The 21,914-nt window shown below is 41.2% G+C and overlaps 1 protein-coding gene across 5 annotated transcripts in view; it reads left to right on the top strand.

Moving 5' to 3' along the window:
• Positions 1-21,914, top strand: part of GATAD2B (GATA zinc finger domain containing 2B) — a 74,290-nt gene that overhangs the window by 30,939 nt on the left and 21,437 nt on the right. Inside the window, exon 4 of one of the 5 annotated variants that reach the window (XM_005867440.2) lies at positions 10,568-10,636. The exons of 3 other annotated variants lie outside the window; for them this stretch is intronic. The gene's annotated coding sequence lies outside the window, so the exon portion shown is untranslated. Of the gene's footprint in view, positions 1-4,590; positions 4,611-10,567; positions 10,637-21,914 lie in introns of those variants that run through there. One more of the 5 variants, XM_014540757.1, reaches the window with a different exon arrangement.

Below are 21,914 nucleotides of genomic sequence, written 5' to 3'. Positions count from 1 at the left end.
TATATGTGTGGTATTGTCATATCTTACCTTTTATACTGGTTTACATTTAATATAAAGGGAAGGGAAGATGTAAGGATTATTTCATTCCTTACCATCTTCTCTTAATATATTTTTGTTGATTTCAGAGAGGAAGGGAGAGAGAGAAACATCAATGATGAGAGAATCATTTATTGGTTGCCTCCCACACTCCCCCTACTGGGGATCGAGCCCCCAGACCAGGGATGTGCCCTTGACCGGAATGGAATCTGGGACCCTTCAGTTCATAGGCCAGTGCTCTATCCACTGAGCCAAACCAGCTAGGGCACCATTCTCTCTTAATTTAAGATTCTGTCTGTATGATGCTTGCTTATTGGACTGATAGGTTTCAAAGAGGCCCTTTTGCAGCCTTTGACTTAACTTTTCTTTTGGTACCTGAAAGCCGATTAGAAGGAATAATCTTATGGTTAGGTAGTTATCATCAGTGAGGCATAAGTTAAGTTAGCACATTCTATTAGTAGTAGATTTTTTTCTCTTTTCCCCCTTTTTGCTTAATTCTCATAGGCCCATTTTACTGTTTAGGGCTATCTGAAGAGTAGTTTTGAAGAATGTATGAAATCTGCCCTTTGACCGCCTCTGTTCCCTTTATTCTAATATCACCTGTTTTAAATTATGTCTGGCAGATTTCCTTTGGTATATATCAGAATTATTGTGCTGATTTATATTTTTATAATATATAACATATTAGTATAATAATATATTTGTGCTAACTTATAATGTGACAGTGGGGAAAGGACTGCTTACCTCCTAATCCATTAGTTTTTTAGGCAGCACATCTTAACTTGTCACAGTTAAGCATATGATCCTTGGTGCATATTATTGAACAGTATGTCATCTAAAATAGGCTCTTCCTTCAGAATATGAGCCAAGGTTTGTGTAGTAAACTCGATATAGAAAAGACACTGTAAGAGCAAGTAAACGACAATGGTCTGTTTTAATTTAGAATTACTATCTTATCAGTTTGGATTAAAAAACCAAAGTGACAGTATCCTATATAATAAAAGATTAATATGCAAATCAACTGGACAGCAGAATAACCAGTCACTATGATGCGCACTGACCATGAGAGGGCAGACGCTCAATGCAGGAGCTGCCCCCTGGTGGTCAGTGCACTCTCACAGGGGGAGCACCACTCAGCCAGAAGCTGGGCTCACAGCTGGCGAGTGCAGTGGCAGTGGCGGGAGCCTGTCCTGCCTCTGCAGCAGTCCTATGAATGTCTGACTGCGGGCCTAAGCTGTTAGTTGCACATCCCCCAAGGGCTCCCGGACTGGGAGAGGGTGCAGGCTGGCCTGAGGGGAACCCCCTCCCCAGTGCACGAATTTCGTGCACCGGGCCTCTAGTAGATAATATAGTATGATGATTAAGAACATGGACCTTGTGGTAAGAAAGACCTGTGTTTGAATCAGGCTTAAGCATTTACAGACTGAGACTTTGGAAAGTTACTTATTGTATCTCTTCTGTAAAAGGAGAAATATTTAAATTACTATAGCCCTTTTTGTTTTATTTACTTGTTTATTTTTATAATATTTTTATTGGTTTTTAGAGAGAAAGGAAGGGAGAGGGAGAAGGGGAAACATCGATGTGAAAGTAGAACATCAACTGGCTGCCTCCTGCATAACCCCCACTGGGGCTTGCACCTGAAGTACAGGCATGTGCCCTGACCAGGAATTGAACCAGCAACCTCTTGATGCATGGGATGACTCCCAACCAACTGAGTCACATGGGCCAGGGCTTAAAGCCCCCCCCCCCTTTTTTAAATATATTTTATTGATTTTTTTACAGAGAGAAAGGGAGAGGGATAGAGAGTTAGAAACATCGATGAGCGAGAAACATCAATCAGCTGCCTCCTGCACACCCCCACTGGGGATGTGCCCGCAGCCAAGGTACATGCCCTTGACCGGAATCGAACCCGGGACCCTTCAAGTCTGCAGGCTGACGCTCTATCCACTGAGCCAAACCGGTTAGGGCTTAAAGCCCTTTTTAAGGGCTTAAATGAGATAGTGCCTTTGTAGAGCATTTTAGCACAGTGCCTAGCAAATAATAAGAGCTCAGTGAATGTTAGTTATTAGTAATATTCCTTGCTATTGGGTTTGTTTACTACTGTTTTCACTGTTTGTTCGTATTAGTTTCTTTTAGCCAATCTGTGGCTACCTCCTTATTTTACTGTGGGCAGATCTTTTGAGTTAGATTTGATTGATTGACGTATAGGTTGAAAGTCTGGAATCAGCAAACTACAGCCACTGCCTGTTTCTGTAAAGTTTTATTGGAACATAGCCACACTCATTTGCTCATAACAGCAGAGTTTAGTAGTTGGCCCACAAAGTCTGAAATATTTACTGTGTGGTCCTTTACAGAAAAATTTTCCAGACCCCTGGTGTAGATCAAGAGTCTTCTTCTTTTTATTTTTTTCTAGAAGAGTGAGCCAAGAAGAAATTCTAGAAATCAAAAGGGACGTAATTAAAATGACATTTAAATGGACCAGAAGGAATTAATCATTTCAGATTTGTAGAAATGGGATTTTGTAGCTTTGGGAATAGTAAGAAGAGGGCCCATTATAGCTGATAACAGTTGAGGGAAAGTATTTACGATTTGGAGTTGGTTAGGCAATAATAGTGCTTATGTAGTCTATTAGGAACATTTCATAGTAGTGGGTATTAAAGGGAAATATAAAGAAAGAAGGTTTGCTACCAAGTAGTTTGCATTAAACCTGGAAAATAATATTAATTGGTGGGTTACCTATTAAACAAGTATATTAGAGTATGGAAGCAGTTTCCCATGTGGTCTGTGACTCCTGGGGATTCCCCTAGATCCTTTCAGAGAGTCTTGTGATCAAAACTATTTCATAATAATACAAAAGCATTTTTGCCTTTTTCACTATGTTGACATTTGCACTGATGATCTAAAATCAATAGTGAGTAAAACTGCTGGTGCCTTATCATGAATCAAAACAGTAGCACCAAACTATACAAGTAGTCATTGTATTCTTCATTGCCATACATATAAACTTCAGGAAAAAAACGATCCAGTTTCACTAAGGATGTTCTTTATGAAGCAGTAAGAATGAATTTTATATAATTTTGACCTTTCAGAACATGGCTTTTGAATATTTTGTGTGATAAAATGGGAAATACTCATTATGTACTTTAGCTATATATTGAAATACAATGGTGTCTCAAGGAAAAGTACTGATTGAATTGCAAGCTAACTAGCTGCTTTCTTCATAGAACGCTGTTTTTACTTGAAAGAATAATCTGTGAACTATGGTCTTTAGATTTGGGTATTTGGCAGACATATTTTTGAAAATTTTTAAGGAAAACAACTATTTGTGCCCAGTAATAAAACTTAAATAAAATTAAACCATGAGTTTGACAGCTTCCCAGAACTAACTTTCCCAGTGCGATTAATGGTGATGTTAACAAATGTAATTAAAAAAAACAAATCTTCATTGTTGAGAGTATTACAGATGTCCTCCCATCCTAGGCTTTCACCACCCTATTGTCTGTGTCCATAGGCAATGCATATATGCAATAAGATATTTTGTTAATATCTCTCTGCCCCCTACTCTCCTCCCCTCTGAGATTCATCAGTCTGTTTCATGTTTCCATGCCTCTGGTTCTATTTTATTCATCAGTTTATTTTGTTCATTAGATTTCTTGTTCATTTATTTTGATTTTTAGATACAATAATTGATAGATATATACTTATTACCATTTTATTGTTAATATTTTTATCTCTTTCTCTTCCTCTTCTTAAAGAATTTCCTTCAACATTTCATGTAATACTGGTTTAGTGGTGATGAACTCCTTTAGCTTTTTCTTGTCTGTGAAGCTCTTAATCTGACCTTCAATTCTAAATGATAGCTTTGCTGGGTAATCTTGGTTGTAGGTCCTTGCTACTCATCACTTTGAATATTTTTTGCTACTCCCTTCTGGCCTGCAAAGTTTCTGTTGAGAAATCAGCTTATTGTTGTGTGGGCACTCCCTTGTAGGTAACTAACTGTTTTTCTCTTGCTGCTTTTAAAATTCTCTCTTTGTCTTTAACCCTTGGCATTTAAAAAAAATTATATATTTTTATTGATTTCAGAGAGGAAGGGAGAGGGGGAGAGAGAAACATCAGTGATTAAATAGAGTCATCTATCGGCTGCCTCCTGCACGCCCCCTACTGGGGATCAAGCTCGAAACCCGGGCATGTGCCCTTGACCGGAATTGAATCCAGGATCCATCAGTCTGCAGGCTGACGCTCTATCCACTGAGTCAAATTGGCTAGGGCTAACCTTTGGCATTTTAATTATGATGTGTCTTGGTGTGGGCCTCTTTGGGTTCCTCTTGTTTGGGACTCTCTGCACATTCTGGACTGTAAGCCTATTTCTTTCACCAAGTAAGAGAAGTTTTCTGTCATTATTTCTTTTTGTTGTTGTTAATCCTCATCCGAGGATATTTTTCCATTGACTTTTAGGGAGAGTGGAAAAGAGGGAAAGACAGAGAGAAACACTGATGTGAGAGAAACACATCAATTGTTTGTCGCCTGCTAGAGCCCTGACCAGGGCCCAGGCCAGAGAGGAGCCTGCAACCGAGGTACGTGTCCTTGACCGGAATCGAACCCGGAACCTTTGGTTTGCAGGCTGATGCTCTATCCACTGAGCCAAACTGGCTAGGGCTGTCATTATTTATCTTGCTCTTTTTCTCCTTCTGGCACCGCCATAATGCGAATGTTGGTACACTTATTGTCCCAGAGGCTCTTAACACTATCTTCATATTTTTGGATGCTTTTTCCCCCCCCACTCTTCTGATTGGGTGTTTTTTGATTTCTCATATTCCAAATCGTTGATTTGATTCTCAGAATCCTCTATTCTACTGTTGACTTCCTGTAAAATTATTTCAGTTAATGTATGCTTAATTTCTGACTGGTCCTTTAACATGTTGTTGATGTTCTCACTAAGATCCTTGCAAGTTTCACTAAGTCCCTTGGAGCTCTCATTAAGATCCTTGAGTTAACCTTATAACCATTTTTTATGAACTCTGTGTCTGGTAGTTTGCTTGCATCCATTTCATTTAGATTTTTTTTTTCCTCTGGAGATTTTGTCTGATCTTTCATTTGTGATGTGTTTCTTTGTCTCCCCATTTTGGCTGCTTCCCTGTGTTGTTTCTATGTATTAAGTAAGTAGAGCTGCAATGTCTCCTAGAATTCGTAGCGTAGCCTTGTGTATTAGGTGTCCTGTAGGGCCCAGTGGCTCAGCCTCCCCAGTTACTTGAGCTGGGCACTCCAGGTGTGATCCTGTGAGGGCTTGTGTGCACAGTCTTGTTGTTAAGCCTTGATTGCTGTTGGTGTCACTGGGAGGAATTGACCTCCAGGCCAATTGGCTGTGAAGACCAGCTGCAACTATACTCCTATGGAGCAGGACTTGCTTCAGTGGGGCTTTGGTGTTCACTGAGTCTGCTCCTTGAATATGTTGCTTGTGAATGTGTAGAGTTGTAATATGGCATGGTCTGAAGCTGTCTGCCAGGTGCACTGGCTCTGGGGCCTCCTGGGAGGTGCAAAGTCAGCCACTGTCTGGGGCCAAGCGATCTGCAGATGGTTGCTATTTGTATTGGGCTTGGAAGTGCCCAGACAAGGCCAAGTTGTGAAGCAAGGCAGGCTGGTGCTAGTGCTGGGTCTTGGGCCTCTTATTGATAGGTATAAGGCACGCTGATGCCAGCTGCTGCTTGTTTAAGAGATTTTAGGAAAGCCTGAAGCCTGAGCCAGGACAGGCTATTCATTTGGAAAAGCTGCTGCAAACAGCTTGGGGCTGCAAGTTGGGTGGGGTGGGGTCTCAGGGAATCACCAGGATGGAGTGAACAGTGTGAGCCCTGCTGAAGGAAACTCAGATATGGCTGCCAGTCAGCTCTGGGACTGGGGAGGTCCCAACATAAGGAACAATGACCCCTGTGAGCACCTCCATCTGGGAGAAAGCCACCACCAAGTTCCTGCCCCATGCCAGACAATCCAGTTCCTCCCGGTATGTCTCTGGTTCCCCCCAGTGCCGCCACCTAACACTGGAACTCAGAGGGATCGAATCCGAGTAAGTCCCTGTGCCAGCCCTTTAAGAGGGACTGCCTGGGTCTCCAGCAGCTTCTGGGTCACTCAGTCACAATCCCTGCTGGTTTTTACAGCCTTAAGTTATGGGACTTTCTCTTCCCAGCTCTGGAACCCTGGGCTAGGGGTCTGGTGTGGGTCTGGGACCCCTTGCTTCTCAACGGGGGCCTCTGCAGTGGAGATATCCCTTCCAATTAAAAACATGCCACACATGTGTGTCCAACCAGCCCCTTCCGTGCCCCCGCTCCTCCTACCAGTCTAAATGTGCCCGCTCCTCCTACCAGTCTAAATGTGCTTTGTTCTTTACTTTTGTAGTTGCAGAACTTCCATTCAGCCAGGTTTCATGTGGTTCTGAATGATGGTGGTTCTGTATTTTAGTTGTAATTTTGATGTGGTTGTGGAAGGCCGCAAGTACCAGCATTTACCTACACCGCCATCTTGCACAAATGTGATTTTTAAAACTATTGTATAATGAAATATGTCAACATTGAAATCTACATGACTTAGTGGACCAGAATTTTTCAAATGACCAATGCTTGAGATGTAACAAAATAATTTTTGGGTAAAAGATCCATTCATAGTGTAAGATAGGCCAATGTATTTTAATAATTATAATAATTATAAGGTATCAGATTTCACATTGCAACAAACATTTAGAAACTACTGTGTTGTGTGTTTTTTTTAAATGAGGTAAAATTCATATAACATATAATTAAACATTTTAAGTTGTGCAATCCAGTGGCATTTAGTATGTTTCACAGTGTTGTGCAACCATCACCTAAATCAAATTCCAAAATATTTTCATCACCCCAAAAGGGAACTTGTACACATTAAGCAGTCATTCCCCATTTCTCCATTTCCCAGCACTTGGCAACTACTAACTAAGCTGTTTTTTGTCTTGATGGATTTATCTATCCTGGATAGTTTATCCTCCTATATAATAAAAGGGCAATATGCAAATAGACCAAACTGCAGGACCGAACAACCAATCAAAGTGTAATATGCTAATGATATGCTAAGGCTGCTCAACTGCTCACTATGACGTACACTGACCACTGGGGAGCAGATGCTCGACCGGTAGGTTAGCTTGCTACTGGGGTCAGGCCAATCAGGACTGAGCGAGATGGACCTGACACGACCTGGAGCCCTCACGTGGTCCCTCCCCAGCCTGATCGTGCACTGGTGGGCTCCCTCAGCCTGGCCTGCACCAGAGAACCGGTTTCAGCCTGATCCCGCAGGCCACTCCCCTTGGGAGGGCGCCAGAGGCAGGGCTTATGGCTGGTGAGCGCTGCTGTGAGCCTCTCCCGATTGGGACTGGTTGGTCACAAGCCCACAGCAGGCACAGTGGGGCCAGGATGAGCAGGAGCGGCAGGTAGGAGGTTGGACTGTGGTTTTGGCCCGATACCTGCAGGCCACTCAGAGGGATCCCACCTGTGCACATATTTGTGCACCGGGCCTCTAGTATAAATATAATTATACAAGTGTGACCTTTTGTATCTGGCTACTTCCACTTAGCATAATGTTTTTGAGTTTCATCCCCGTTGTAGCATGTATCAGTACTTTACTCCTTTTTTTGCCTGTGTAATATTCTACTGTAGGAATACAGCAGTCCTCAAATAACGTTGTGTCATTATTACATTGACGAGAAAAAGAAGAAAAAAAAAGATTTCTGGCCAGGACCACTGTGTGGAGTTTGCATGTTCTCCCTGTGTCTGCATGCATTTTCTCTGGGCATTCTGGTTTCCTTCCACACCCCAAATATGTGCATGTTAGGTTAATTGGTGTATCTAAATTATCTTGGTCTGAGTATGGGTGTGAATACTTGCTACAATGGAAGGGCATTCTGTCCAGGGTGGTTGGCTCCCTCTTGTGCCTTGAGCTGCAGGAATAAGCTCTGGCCACTCTCAATCCTGAACTGGAATAAGCAGGTTGGAAAATAATTATCTTACTCATTTTTATTAATCTTTAAAAAATATGGATAGCTTATTTATCTCAGTGTTAATATTAGGTCTTAATTTAGAAGTTTGGTAATGTTTTGTGACCAAAAATATGCCGTAGAAACTTATGTTTATCAATTAGCCTATGGCAAAATTGGTTTCATTATAAAATTGCAGTTTCCTGCTCTGGCTGAGTAGATCAGTTGGTTGGAGTGCCATTCCAGTATGCCAAGGTTGTGGGTTTGATTCCTGGTCAGGGCACATTATAAGAACCAACCAATGAATGCATAAATAAATGGGACAACAAATCAAAGTTTCTCTCTCTCTTCCTTCCTATCTCTCTCTAAAATCAATAAAAAACATTTTTTTAAAGTTGCAGTTTCCAAGAACTTACTGATGTTGTTAAGTGAGGACTTACTGTATATCACATTTTGCTTATCCATTCATCAGTTGATGGACATTTGGGTTTCTACCTTTTTGGCTATTGTGAATAATGCTACCAGGAACATTTTTGTACAAGTTTTTGTTTGAATACCTGTTTTCAATTCTTTTGGATATTTATCTATGAATGGAATTCCTGGGTCATATGATAATTCTGTTTTTGATTATTCGAACTTTTTAAGGAACCACCAAACCATTTTCCAAAGCAACTGTACCATTTTACACTCCCACTAGCAATATACTAGGGTTCTACTATTTCCACAGTCTTGTCAACACTTGTCATTTTCTTTTTGATAATAGCCATCCTAGTGGGTGTGAATTGCTATCTTATTGCGTGTGTTGTTTTTTTAATATATATTTTTATTGATTTCTAGAGGAAGGGAGAGAGAGGGTTCATAGGTTGATGCTCAACCACTGAGCCACTCCGGCCAGGCCATTGTGGTTTTGATTTGCAGTTCTTTGATGACTAATGACATTGAGCATTTTTCATGTATTTATTGGTCATTAGTATATTGTCTTTGTTTTTTGTTTTTAAATATTTGTATTGATTTCAGAGAGGAAGGGAGAGGGAGAGAGAGAGAAACATTAATGATGGGAAAGAATTATTGATCTTCTGCTTCCTGCACACACCTACTCAGGATCAAGCCCGCAACCCGGGCATGTGCCCTAACCAAGAATCTAACTGTGACCTCCTGGTTCATAGGTCGACACTCCACCACTGAACAACACCAGCTGGGCCTTTTTCTTGTTTTTAAAAATATGTTTTTATTGATTTTAGACAGAGAGGAAGGAAGAGGGAGAGAGAAACATCAATGATCAGCTGCCTCCTGAGCTGGCAACAATCTGCCAGCAACCCGGGCATGTGCCCTGAGTGGAAATCAAACCGGCGACCTTTTTTTTTTTTTTTTTTTTAAATATATTGTAATGATTTTTTTACAGAGAGGAAGGGAGAGGAATAGAGAGTTAGAAACATCGATGAGAGAGAAACATCTATGAGAGAGAAACATCTGTCAGCTGCTTCCTGCACACCCCCTATTGGGGATGTGCCCGCAACCAAGGTACATGCCCTTGACTGGAATTGAACCTGGGACCCTTCAGTCCACAGGCCGACGCTCTATCCACTGAGCCAAACCGGTTAGGGCAAACCGGTGACCTTTTGTAGTATTGGATGACACTCAACCAGCTGATCCGCACCAGCCAGGGCTGCCAGATTTATTTCTAACCTCTGGTTCATAATCTTGCCAGCGATAATCTATCCTATATAATAAAACCCTAATATGCAAATCAACTGAACAGCAGAATGACCGGTCACTATGATGCACACTGACCACCAGGGGGCAGACGTTCAATGCAGGAGCTGCCCCCTGGTGGTCAGTGCGCTCCCACAAGGGGAGCCTCAGCCAGAAGCTGGGCTCACAGCTGGCGAGCACAGCCGCGGTGGTGGGAGCCTTCCCCACCTCCGGCAGGTGGGCATCCCCCAAGGGGTCCCAGACTGCGAGAGGGCGCAGGCCAGGCTGAGCCCCCCCACCCCCCGTGCACAAATGTTGTGCACTGGGCATCTAGTATATATATAAAAGCCTAAGAGACTGTTCGTCCGGTAGCTATGACGCGCACTGACCACCAAGGGCCAGACGCTGAACACACAGGCATGGAAACATGGAACAGAATGATGGATCTCAGAGAAAAGGGGTGGGGAGGGCGGGAAGAGATTAACCAAAGATCTTATATGCATACTAGAGGCCTGGTGCACGGGTTTGTGCACCAGTGGAGTCCCTCTGGGGATCGTGCTGAAACTGGCAGTCTGACATCCCCTGAGGGGTCCCGGATTGTGAGAGGGCGTAGGCCAGGCCAAGGGATGCCACCGATGCACGAATCTGTGCACCGGGCCTCTAGTGTAATAAGCATTTACTTTAGGATCTGATATGTCCTGCATGTTTCTATCTTATGCAGAGATCAGAGTGGTTTCTTTTTGTTCCATGTTATCTAAATCTCTTAATGAGAAGTGATTAATAGAGCTTAGGTATTCACATTGATGCATATTCTTCTCAAGCCCTTATCCATACCCTTTTCTATTCCACCAGTTGCTGAATCCAGAGATTGCTACCTGTAGGACTGTGTAGAAGCAACCTCTAAGATGATCCAATAAAATGGTACATTTGGAGATAATTTCATTCTTTTAGCATTTAAGATAAAACCTGTTCTATAACCATTTTGTTTTCCCTTAGGGGCTTTTACCCCCACTTGAAGAATTTGTTTTGCAGTTTGGTTTGTGTGTATGAGAGTTTCTTTAGGGAACTGAAATAGAGAGGTTGCAGAGTTAATTGCTGGAAATGATTGGCTGCAGGAAGCATTAGGTAGCTTGGAAGGAGCTCAGATATCTCATTCGCTCAGCTATCTGATGTGCAGAACAGGACCATTGCTCTGTGATCTTTGCCAAGACCTGGAAGTGCAACTTGCTTCCACTTTGGTGGGAGACAAATGGACATTCATTCAGCTGTACACAGTTATAAGTAGAGGTCATGAGCCTACTCATCTCTGAAGCACTGCTGAGATAGAATTTATTTGTATGATTGTTTGTCACGTACATGAATTGGCATTAGAGAAACTTCATTAGGCCTACTATGGAATAAATATCTAGCGAGGCTGCTATTTATAACATTCTCCCTTCTCTGATATGACTGATTCAGTGCTATACAGAGTTATGAACATTCTTTTTGAAAATTTTTTTTTTTTTTTTTTTTTTTTTTTAAAGAGGGTGGAAAGGAAGGGGAGAAACAGATAGAAACATCCATGTAAGAGACACAACTATTGGTTGCCTCCTGCACCCATCCCGTCCAGGGCCAGGGATTGAGTCTGCAAACAAGGTAGGTGCCCTTGACTGGAATCGAACCCAGGACTCTTGAGTCCACAGGTTGATGCTCTATCTACTGAGCAAAACTGGCTAAAGCCATGAACATTCTTGAGGGATATTTAGAAGAAATTTTCATGATGCCAAAGACTTTTGTGAGACTTTCCTAAGGTTTGTAGATTTTTGCTGTTTCCCTGCCATGTCCACTTCCCAGCTCTTGTTTCTTCAAAGTACAAAAATATGGTTACCCTCACAGGCCAATAAATTCAGATTTATTAGTCTGATTATGATAATATACTAGAGGCCTGATGCATGAAATTTGTGCAACAGTAGGCCTTCCCAGCCGTGGCAGCTGCCTGGATCCCTCCCTTGCGGCCAGCCATGGCGGCTGCCGCGGCTGCAGCATCCAGCTTCCGGAAGGACATCCGGTCTAATTAGCATGTTACACTTTTATTATTATAGATGGATATGATAAATACTTGGCTTATATGTGTGCTGCTGTTTTCATATGTGGTACTTGTGGCAGACAATAATTAAGTAAAAGTCTTTACTGATGAAACAGAATGTTATAGGTAACCACCATCAATAAAATGAAGTTGGCATGAGAGTTGAAACCTACTTAACCATCCTTGGTGTGGTGGAAAGGGGGGTGTACTGGGCATTGGAGTTAGACCTAGGTTTTAATCATTACTCTTCTATTTATTTTGTGACGTTGGGCAGGTTTATTTAGTCTTTCTGAGTCTCAGTTACTTCTTTCTGATAGGATGGGGATAATGTGGATTTCATAGGAATGTTCTGAGAATTAAATGAAATATTTCTCAGCCAACTAAGCTACTCCGGTCAGGGCTTTAACATCTTTATTGAAACATATTACACATATCCTAAATTTACCCATTTAAAGTATACAATTCAATGGTTTTAGTATATTCAGAGTTGTGCAGCTATCACTATAATCTAAAATTAGAACATTTTCATCACCCTAAAAAGAAACCCCCCCCCTACCTATTAGCAGTTACTCCTTATTTTCCTCTCTCCTCAGCCCTAGGAAACCATTTATCTACGTTCTGTTTCCATTCTCCTTCAAGTCTTTTCTGGACTTTTCATATAAATGGAATCATACAATATATTACCTTTTATGACTGGCTTGCTTCACTTAGCTTAATGTTTTCAACTTTCATCTATGTTGTAACATATATCAGTACTTCATTCCTTTTTATTATTATTGATTTTCTGAGAGAGAAGAAGGTAGAGGGAGAGAGAGAGACATCAATTTGTTGTTCCACCCATTCATGCATTTATTGGTTGACTCCTGCATGTGCCCTGACCATCAAACCCACAACGTTGGTGTATTGGGACAACACTCTAACCAACTGAGCTACCTGGCCAGGGCACTAAATTCCTTTTTATAGTTGTACAGTATTTCATTTTATAGATGTACGTTTGTTTGTTTAGTCATCAGTTGGTGGACATTTGGGTTGTTTCCACTTTTTGACTATAATGAATAATGTTGCTATGAACATTCATGTACAAATTTTTGTGTGGAGATAATGTTTTCAGTTCTCTTGGGTATATATCTAGCAGTGAAATTGCTGGATTGTGTTGTAACTGTGTTTAACTTCATAAGGAACTTCCAGGCTCTTTTCCATTCCCATCAGCAGTGTATGAAGATTCCAATTTCCCTACATGCGCCTTTAACACTTATTATCTGTCTTTTTAAATTATATCCACCTTTCTGCATTCTCACTTCTATGGTACTCTATCCTTTTTGAAACCTAGCTGCCTTTGTCTCACTGTACCCTCACCCATCCCTTCAACTCAGGAGTCTGCCTGGCTCCCTCTCATTTCCCCCACACCATGTCCTAGAAACTCTTCTAAAGCAATAAATGAGGGCAGTTGTGGAGCTCATCCCATTGTCTTTTATCCCTCTGGGATCACTGTCCTTTGTGCTTGGTGTCCAGTGTCCTGAGACCCTTGTTTCATGTGTTTTGTCTGGTTTTATTGTTTCAGGTGGGAGGGTAAATCCAGCCTGTGTCACACCATCTTGGCCAGAAGTAGAAATCGCAGCATTGCTTTTAACATCTACAAATTGATGCCTAAAAAGTGTTGAACTGGAGAATGGATTATTAAATTGTATGTTTTTGCTGTGGAATCCTACACAGCCGTTAAAACAAATCAACTAGCCTGGCCAGAGTGGCTCGGTTGGTTGGAGTGTCGTCCCGTGCACCAAAAGGTGGGCCTGTTTGACTCCTGGTGAGAGTACATACCTGGATTGCGGGTTTGATCCCTAGTCAGGGTGCACATTGAAGGCGATTGATGTTTCTCACATCCATGTTTTTCTCTCTCTCTCTAAGCATGTCCTCAGGTGAGGATTTTACTAGGGCCTCATTTATTTAGGTAAATTTTAAATACTAAAAAACTTAACATTGAAAAGCAAAATGAGCCCAGCTGGCATGGCTCAGTGGTTGAGTGTCGACCTATGAAGCAGGAGGTCACTGTTCAATTCCTGGTCAGAGCACATGTCCAGGTTGCAGAGCTGGATCTCCAGTGTGGGCGTGCAGGAGGCTGCCAATCAATGATTCTCTCTTATCATTGATGTTTCTATCTCTTTCTCCCATTCCCTTCCTCTCAGAAATCAATAAAATAATAATATATTTTTTAAAAGCAGCTCTAGTATATGTTGTTTAATTTTGCTTTAAAAAAAATTTTTTTTTTATTGATTTCAGAGAGGAAGGGAGAAGGAGAGATAGAAACATCAGTGAGAATCATTGATTGGCTGCCTCCTGCACGCCCCCTAGTGGGGATCGAGCCCACAACCCAGGCATGTGCCCTGACCGGGAATTGAACTGTGACATCCTGGTTCATAGGTCCACATTTGACCATTGAGTGACACCGGCCAGGCCAAGCGCTACTTTAAAAAATAAAATTTATAAATGTATACAAACTATATTTTATTACTTATGGATACATATGTATGAAATAAACTTATAAAATATTCATTAGAGCCCTATCTGGTTTGGCTCAGTGGATAGAGCATCAGCCTGCGGACCAAAGGGTCCCGGATTGAATTCCGGTCAAGGGCACGTACCTCGTGCAGGGGCTTCTCCCCAGCCCGGGCCCTGGTTAGGGCTCGTGCAGGAGGTAACCAATCAATATGTTTCTCTTACATCGATATTTCTCTCTGTCTTTCCCTCTTTCTTCTACTCTCTCTAAAAATCAATGGAAAAACATCCTTGGGTGAGGATTAAAAAAATATGTTCATGAGAATAATAATGAATTCATCATAATGAATTCTGGGGAGAGAGGGAGGAGGGAGAATAAAGAATAGTTTGAGGGGCCCTAACCGGTTTGGCTCAGTGGAGGGAGCATCGGCCTGCGGACTGAAGGGTCCCGGGTTCGATTCCGGTCAAGGGCATGTACCTTGGTTGCATGCACATCCCCAGTAGGAGGTGTGCAGGAGGCAGCTGATCTATGTTTCTCTCTCATCGATGTTTCTGACTCTCTTTCCCTCTCCCTCTCTGTAAAAAAATCAATAAAATGTATTTTTTTTTAAAAAAAAGAATAGTTTGGGGGTAAAGTTAGGGTGCTTCAACTGTATCTGTAATGTTTAATTGCACTGAAAATAAATTAGGAATCCACATGTATGACAAATGACTAATGTCTAAAATATGTAAAGAACTCTCAAAACTCTACAGTAAGTAAGAAACCCAAACAGTTGAATTAAAAAATGAGCAAAAGATATTCAACATCATTAGCCACTAGGGAAATGCAAATTAAAACCACAATGAAATACCACAACACATCTATCAGAATGGCTTAAATAAAAAATGACAGCCCTGGCCAGTGTGGCTGAGTGGTAGAGTGTCAGCCTGTGCACTGGAGGGTCATGGGTTCCATTTCTGGTTCAAAAGCACGTACCTGGGTTTCAGGACCGGGCGTGTGTGGGAGGCAACCAATTAATGTGTCTCTCACATCAATGTTTCTCTCTCCCCCTCCCTTCTACTCTCTAAAAAATCAATGGAAAAATTATCCTCACTCCTTGGGTGACGATTAAAAACAAAATAAGAAATAATAATGACAACACCAAATGCTAGTGAGGATATGAAGAAACTGGAAATATATGATGGTATAACTACTCTAAGGAGCAGATTGCCAGTTTTTTATAAAACTAAACATTCATTTGCTATGTGACTCAGCAGTCATACTCTTGGGCATTGATCCCAGATAAATGAAAACTTGCGTTCTTCCAAAAACTTATATATGAATGTAGTAGCTTTGTTATAGCAAAAAACTAGAAAAACTCAGTTGTCCTTCAGCAGGTGAATAATTGTGGTACATCCACACCATGGACTGACTATTTAGCAATAAAAAGGAACAAATTATCAGTACATGCAACAACTTGGAAAAAACCAATCCCAAAGTTATATGCTGTATATAATTCCAATTAATGTATTTTTTAAGATTTTAAAATTGGTTTTTAGAGAGGGAGAGAAATACTGATGTGAAAGTAAAACATCCATCGACTGCCTCCTGCATGGCCCCTACTGGGGCTTTAGCCTGAAACCTGGGCATGTGCCCTGACTGGGAATTGAACCAGCAACTTTTTGGTGAACAGGACGACACCCAACCAACTGAGCAACACCAGCCAGGGCTAAAACAACTTCTTCTTTTTTTTGTTAAAGAAGTACTGTTTTGCTTTGTAAGGACTATTATGTTCAGTATAAATACTGAAAACTCTTTATGAAGTAATATGGTCTTTTAGACTGTTGCTACTTCAGACTTTTAAAGTCATGTTATATTATTATAGTCTTAAAATTCATCATTTTTTATAATTTTTAACTTTGTTGACAATTTAAAAATTTTTTATTAATCCTCTGATGTAAATGAGAGAACAAATATAAAGGACCTTGTATTTGCCTAGTAAATACGGAGTCAGTAGATGCTAATTTGTTTTGCTAGCCCTCTCTCTTCCTTCATTCTCTCCCCTCTCAGAGTCCTCAAAGTCTTCTATGCCAATTTGGATTTTGGTTTGGGGGTAACGAGTCGGAAACCTGACAAGCATGGGTCTAACTAAGGCTGTGTTGCCATCTGGCTATTCTTGTTGCTGTTGTGTGGTTTTTTTGTGTGTTTTTTTTTACAACAGTCAATGGTAAAGTTAAAGCTGGGAATTTTTCTGCTGTAATTATTGGACACAACTACTCTCTTCTTGAGTCTCTGCTTTAATTTGTTGACATGTCATACTTTGCGAGTTTCCCCCTAGCTCTCCGACCAACCAGCCCTTAAATGCCTTGTCCATGGTTTTATCTTTGGCCATTTTCCTTTTAACTGTACATTCATTTTTTTCTGGGTTTCACTCATCTGCATACTTAAATCACCTCTTTTAATCATTCAGATATTTATCTCCAGTTCTGGTCTAAGCTCTGATTCTTTTGTGTATATGTCGTGTATCTACCTGTTTTTTGGATATCTTAACTTTGATTTCATATTGGCACTTCTGACAGAGTTTTTCTATTGGGATATTTTCAGTTTAAGTAGCAAAAAACCTACCTCATACTGGCTTAAACATTAAAGGGAATTTATTGGCCTCTATAACAGGAATCCAGAGACTAGCTTTAGGGTAGTTTGGTCTGGTGGCACAGCTATATAATTAGCTGCCATATCAGTGCTCTACTATGCAGTGTCTGCTTTATCTGCAAGCTCTCTTCCTTCATGGTTACAACGTGGCTGCTGGCAGTAACATGCCAGGGCTATGTATTTTCTTATTTATATTCAGAATAAGAGAACAGAATTAATTGGATTTGGTGACTTAGATTTAAGAGTCAGGGAAAGTCAAGGATGATTCCCAGGGTTCTAGCTTTTGCCTCTGGATAAATTGAATTCTCTTCACTGAAATATAGGAAAGAAAAGCAGGATATAGGAAGGCAGAAAAAATGAGTTCATGTAAACATCCAGGTACTTATTTTAGTTATCTGCACATCTGTCTTCTATCGGAATGAAATTGTTAAAGATAGTGACCTAATCTTTTACCATTATTCCTAGCACCTAACCCTGAACTTGGCACATATTTGGGGCAAGGGGGAATGGATGTGTAAAGATGTGACTATACAATACTGCTTCTTAAAATTATCTAGCTCTGCCCCTGAGGAGACCCCAAAACACTGAACTTATATGAGTTCCTAATTTAAAAATTAGGTGGAGCCCTAGCTGGTTTGGCTCAGTGGATAGAGCATCGGCCTGCAGAGTGATGGGTCCTGGGTTTGATTCCGGTCAAGGGCATGTACCTTGGTTGCAGGTTCCTGGCCCTGGTCAGGGTGCGTGCAGAAGGCAGTCAGTCGATTTGTCTCTCTCTCTCTCACATCAATGTTTCTCTGTCTCTGTCTCTCCCTTCTACTCTCTCTAAAAATCAATAGAAAAATATCCTCGGGTGAGGATTAACAACAACAAAAAATTACGTGGATATCGTCACTAATCTATTATATAAAAAGCCTGTGGTCGTCACACCATCACGCCGTAACAACCGATCAGCAGGAGGCTGTGTGTGTGGGGTGGGCAGGGCTGCGAGTGTGGCAAGGCGCGTGCAGGTGGGTGGGGACTTGACTCTGGAGGACTTGACTAGAGGCGTGGGTGGGTTTCTGGGTCCCGTCTCTGCCGCAGGACTCTTTCTGGGTCCTAGGTCTCGCGTGATTTCGTGCACTGGGCCCCTAATAACAATTATAATGGCAGTAAGGCAGTATTTATACAAAGCATCAAGAAGACAAGTCTTATTTGAGTTTGCAGTGGCCATTTGTTCAGAATTCTTTGTAAGTAAAGTTATGTAGAATCCAAATTCATATTTCTAATATATGTGTTCATATTTTATACAAATAAATGTCTTGACAATACCAACTATTGAATTATTTAAATTACTTGGCCTTTAGGGTGGGGTATTTTGTTTTTTGAAAAAATATTTGGTGTTTTTTTTTTTGTTTTTTGTAAAAAATATCTGGTATTGATTTCAGAGAGGATGAGAGAGAGAGAGAGAGAGAGAGAAACATCAATGATGAGAGAGCATCATTGATTGGCTGCCTCCTGCATCCCCCCTACTGGGGATTGAGCACTCAACCCTGGCATGTGCCCTTGACTGGAATCAAACCCAGGACCCTTCAGTCCACAGGCCAATGCTCTATCCACTGAGCCAAACCAGCTAAGGCGAGAAACTGTTTTTATTGATTTCAAAAAGAGGAAGGGAGTTAGAAATATCAATGATGAGAGAGAATTGTCCATCAGCTGCCTCCTGCACGCCCCCTCCTGGGGAATTGAGCCTGCAACCCAGGCACCTGCCCTGATCAGGAATTGAACCATGACCTCCTGGTTCATGGGTCAATGCTCAACCACTGAGCCACACTGGCTGGGCTAGGGTGCTTTTTTTATGGAATAATCATGGTGTTTGAATATCGGGTCTAACAGTTTACAGTATAGACTCTAACTACACAATGTACACTGTAGAAGTTAAGTGGAGGAGGCATAGATATCAGCCGGCCATAAATTCCTCCTGTGCTTAATACATCTGTGTGCAGAGAGATGTACTGTATAATAGGTTTTTGAAGTGGGCTCGATCATTGTTGGAATTCTAGATTCACTACAGTTTTGGAGTCTTAGGATACTTGTTTGACGCTTTTCCCACCCATAAAGAGGGATAATACCTCATTTATTAAATAAGAACACATGATAAAGTGCCTAGTAGCATGTTTGGCTTTTAAGCAGCTACATAAGAAATATTAGCTGTTATTATTAGCAGCCCAGAATAAACAAAAAAGGTTGGTTAAGCTTTAAAAGGCAATATACAACATTCATTTTTATAGAATTTTTGTTTTGCTTTTTGGAGAGAATTTTTATATGACAAGTTTACATTGAATATTATTTTTTTACAGCTTTCTTTGGAGTATAATTTAAGTGTATGATTCAGTGATTTTTTTTTTCTTAGTAAGTTTACAGAATTGTGCAGCTATCACCACAATCCAATTTTAGAACATATCCATCACCCCAAAAAGAAGCTTGGGCTATTTTATTCAGTCTCATTACATTGTATTTTTTAAAAAATTTTTGTGACAAAATATATGTAACAAAATTTACCATTTTTAAGTGTACAAATTCAGCAGCTTTAAGTACATTCACAGTGTTGTGCAACCATAACCACTATCTATTTTGTTTTTTAATCTTTATTGTTGAAAGTATGACATATGTCTCTTTTCCCTTATTGACCCCTTCTAGCCCACCTCCACCCCCTACCCCAGGCCTTCACCACCCTATTGTCTGTGTCCATAGTCCAGTCCATGCTTCCATGTTTCTGGATCTATTTTGTTAATCAGATTTCACATATGAATGTGATCATGTGATACCTGTCTTTTTCTGACTGGCTTATTTTGCTCAGCATATTACTCTCCAGGACCCTCCATGCTGTCTTAAAGGGTAAGAGATCCTTCTTTTTTACTGCTGCATAGTATTCCATAGTATAAATGTACCACAGCTTTTTTAACCCACTTGTCTACTGATGGGCACTTGGGCTATTTCCAGATCTTAACTATTGTAAACTGTGGTGCTATGAACATAGGAGTGCATACATTCTTTCTGATTGGTGTTTTGGATATATTCCTAGAAGTGAGGTCACTGGGTCAAATAGCGGTCCCATATTTAATTTTTTGAGAAAACTCCATACTGTTTTCCATAATGGCTGCAACAGTCTGCATTCCCACCAGCAGTGTATTGGCTAAGGTTCCCTTTTCTCCACATCCTTACCAGCACTTGTCATTTACTCATTTACTAAAGGCCCAGTGCATGAAATTTGTGCACAGGTAGGGTTCCTAGCGGCTGCTGCCAGGGCCTCCCTTCCCCCGGCTACCTGCCACCGCCACCGCCACCAGCTGGGGCCTCCCTTCGCACCTGCGTTGGCCTGGTGCCGCCCACTCACCTGCTCCACCATCTTACCGCAGTCCCGCTCTCGCCGGGGCCCGGCAGCGCCACGTCACTGATGCCCACCATATTCCATGCCACCCCCTGGTGGTCAGTGCAGGTCTAACTCCTGGTTGGTCAAACTCCTGCCCGTGGGGACAATTTGCATATTAGCCTTTTATTATATACTAGAGGCCCGTTGCAGGAAGATTCCTGCAAGAATAGGGCTTCCTGCGGCCTGAGCGAAGCAGAGAAGGGAGCTTCTCCCTTTTCCGCTGCCTCGGCTCCACTCCCGTGTCCGCCACCTCGGCTCCCTCCCTTCTCCGTTGCTTCGCTCCCTTCTGCAGCACTTGGCTTCCTTCTACACTGTCTTCAGTCTTCGCTCCCGCCTGCATATGCAAACTAACCACCATCTTTGTTGGGTTAATTTGCATACTCGCTCTGATTGGCTGGTGGGCATAGCGGAGGGATGGTCAATTTGCATGTTTCTCTTTTATTAGTGTAGACTAGAGGTCCGATGCACAAAATTTGTGCAAGGGGGTTGGCCCTGGCAGCCCCCGCTTCGTCCAAACAGTTGTTTTGCTGTTCGGTCTAATTAGCATATTAGTTCTTTATTATATAGGAGGATTGATGTTAACCATTCTGACAGGTGTGAGGTGATATTTCATTGTTGTTTTAATTTGCATCTCTCTGATGATTAGTGACTTTGAGCATTTTCCTCATATGTCTCTTGGCCATCTGTATGTCCACTTTGGAGAAGTGTCTATTTAAGTCCTTTGCCCATTTTTTAATTGGATTGTTTGTCTTCCTTTTGTTAAGTTGTATTAGTTCCTTATATATTTTGGATATTAACCCTTTATCAAATATATCATTGCCAAATATGTTCTCCCATACAGTGGGCTCCCTTTTCATTTTGTTGATGGTTTCTTTTGCTGTGCAGAGCTTTTTCTTTTGATGTAGTCCCATTTTTTTATTTTCTCCTTAATTTTCTTTGCCCTAGAAGGTGTGTCCATAAACATATTGCATGGAGATGTCTGAGATTTTGCTGCCTATGGTTTCTTCTAGGATTTTTATGGTTTCACAACTTACATTTAAGGCCTTTACCCATTTTTAGTTTATTCTTGTGTATGGTGTAAGTCGGTGGTCTAGTTTCATTTTTTTGCATGTATCTGTTCAATTTTCCCAATGCCATTTATTGAAGAGACTGTCTTGACTCTGTTGTATGCTCTTGCCTCCTTTGTCAAATATTAATGGAGCGTAATGGCTTGTGTCAATTTCTGGGGTCTCTGTTCTGTTCTATATGCCTGTTCTTGTGCCAGTATCAGGCTGTATTTATTATAGTGGCTTTGTAGTATAACTTGATATCTGATATTGTGATTCCTCCAACTTTGTTCTTAAGATTACTGCGAATATTTGGGGTCTTTTTTGGTTCCATATAAATTTTTGGAGTATTCTAGATCTGTGAAATATGCTGTTGGTATTTTTTTTTTTTTTTAAGTTTGATAGACTATATCCCAAACTGCTAATACTGATTTTCTGGGGGTAGGTGACTTTCTACATTTCTTTCTTTCTTTTTTTTTAAATAAATAAATCTTTATTGTTGAAAGTATTACATATGTTCCCCTTTTTCCCCTATTGACCCCTCCAGCCTCCCC

This window comes from Myotis brandtii, unplaced genomic scaffold (genome assembly GCF_000412655.1).
Source record: "Myotis brandtii unplaced genomic scaffold, ASM41265v1 scaffold250, whole genome shotgun sequence".
NCBI classification, from domain to species: domain Eukaryota; kingdom Metazoa; phylum Chordata; class Mammalia; order Chiroptera; family Vespertilionidae; genus Myotis; species Myotis brandtii.
Note: the sequence above shows the minus strand (reverse complement) of the source record. Positions and strands in the feature narration are given on the sequence as shown.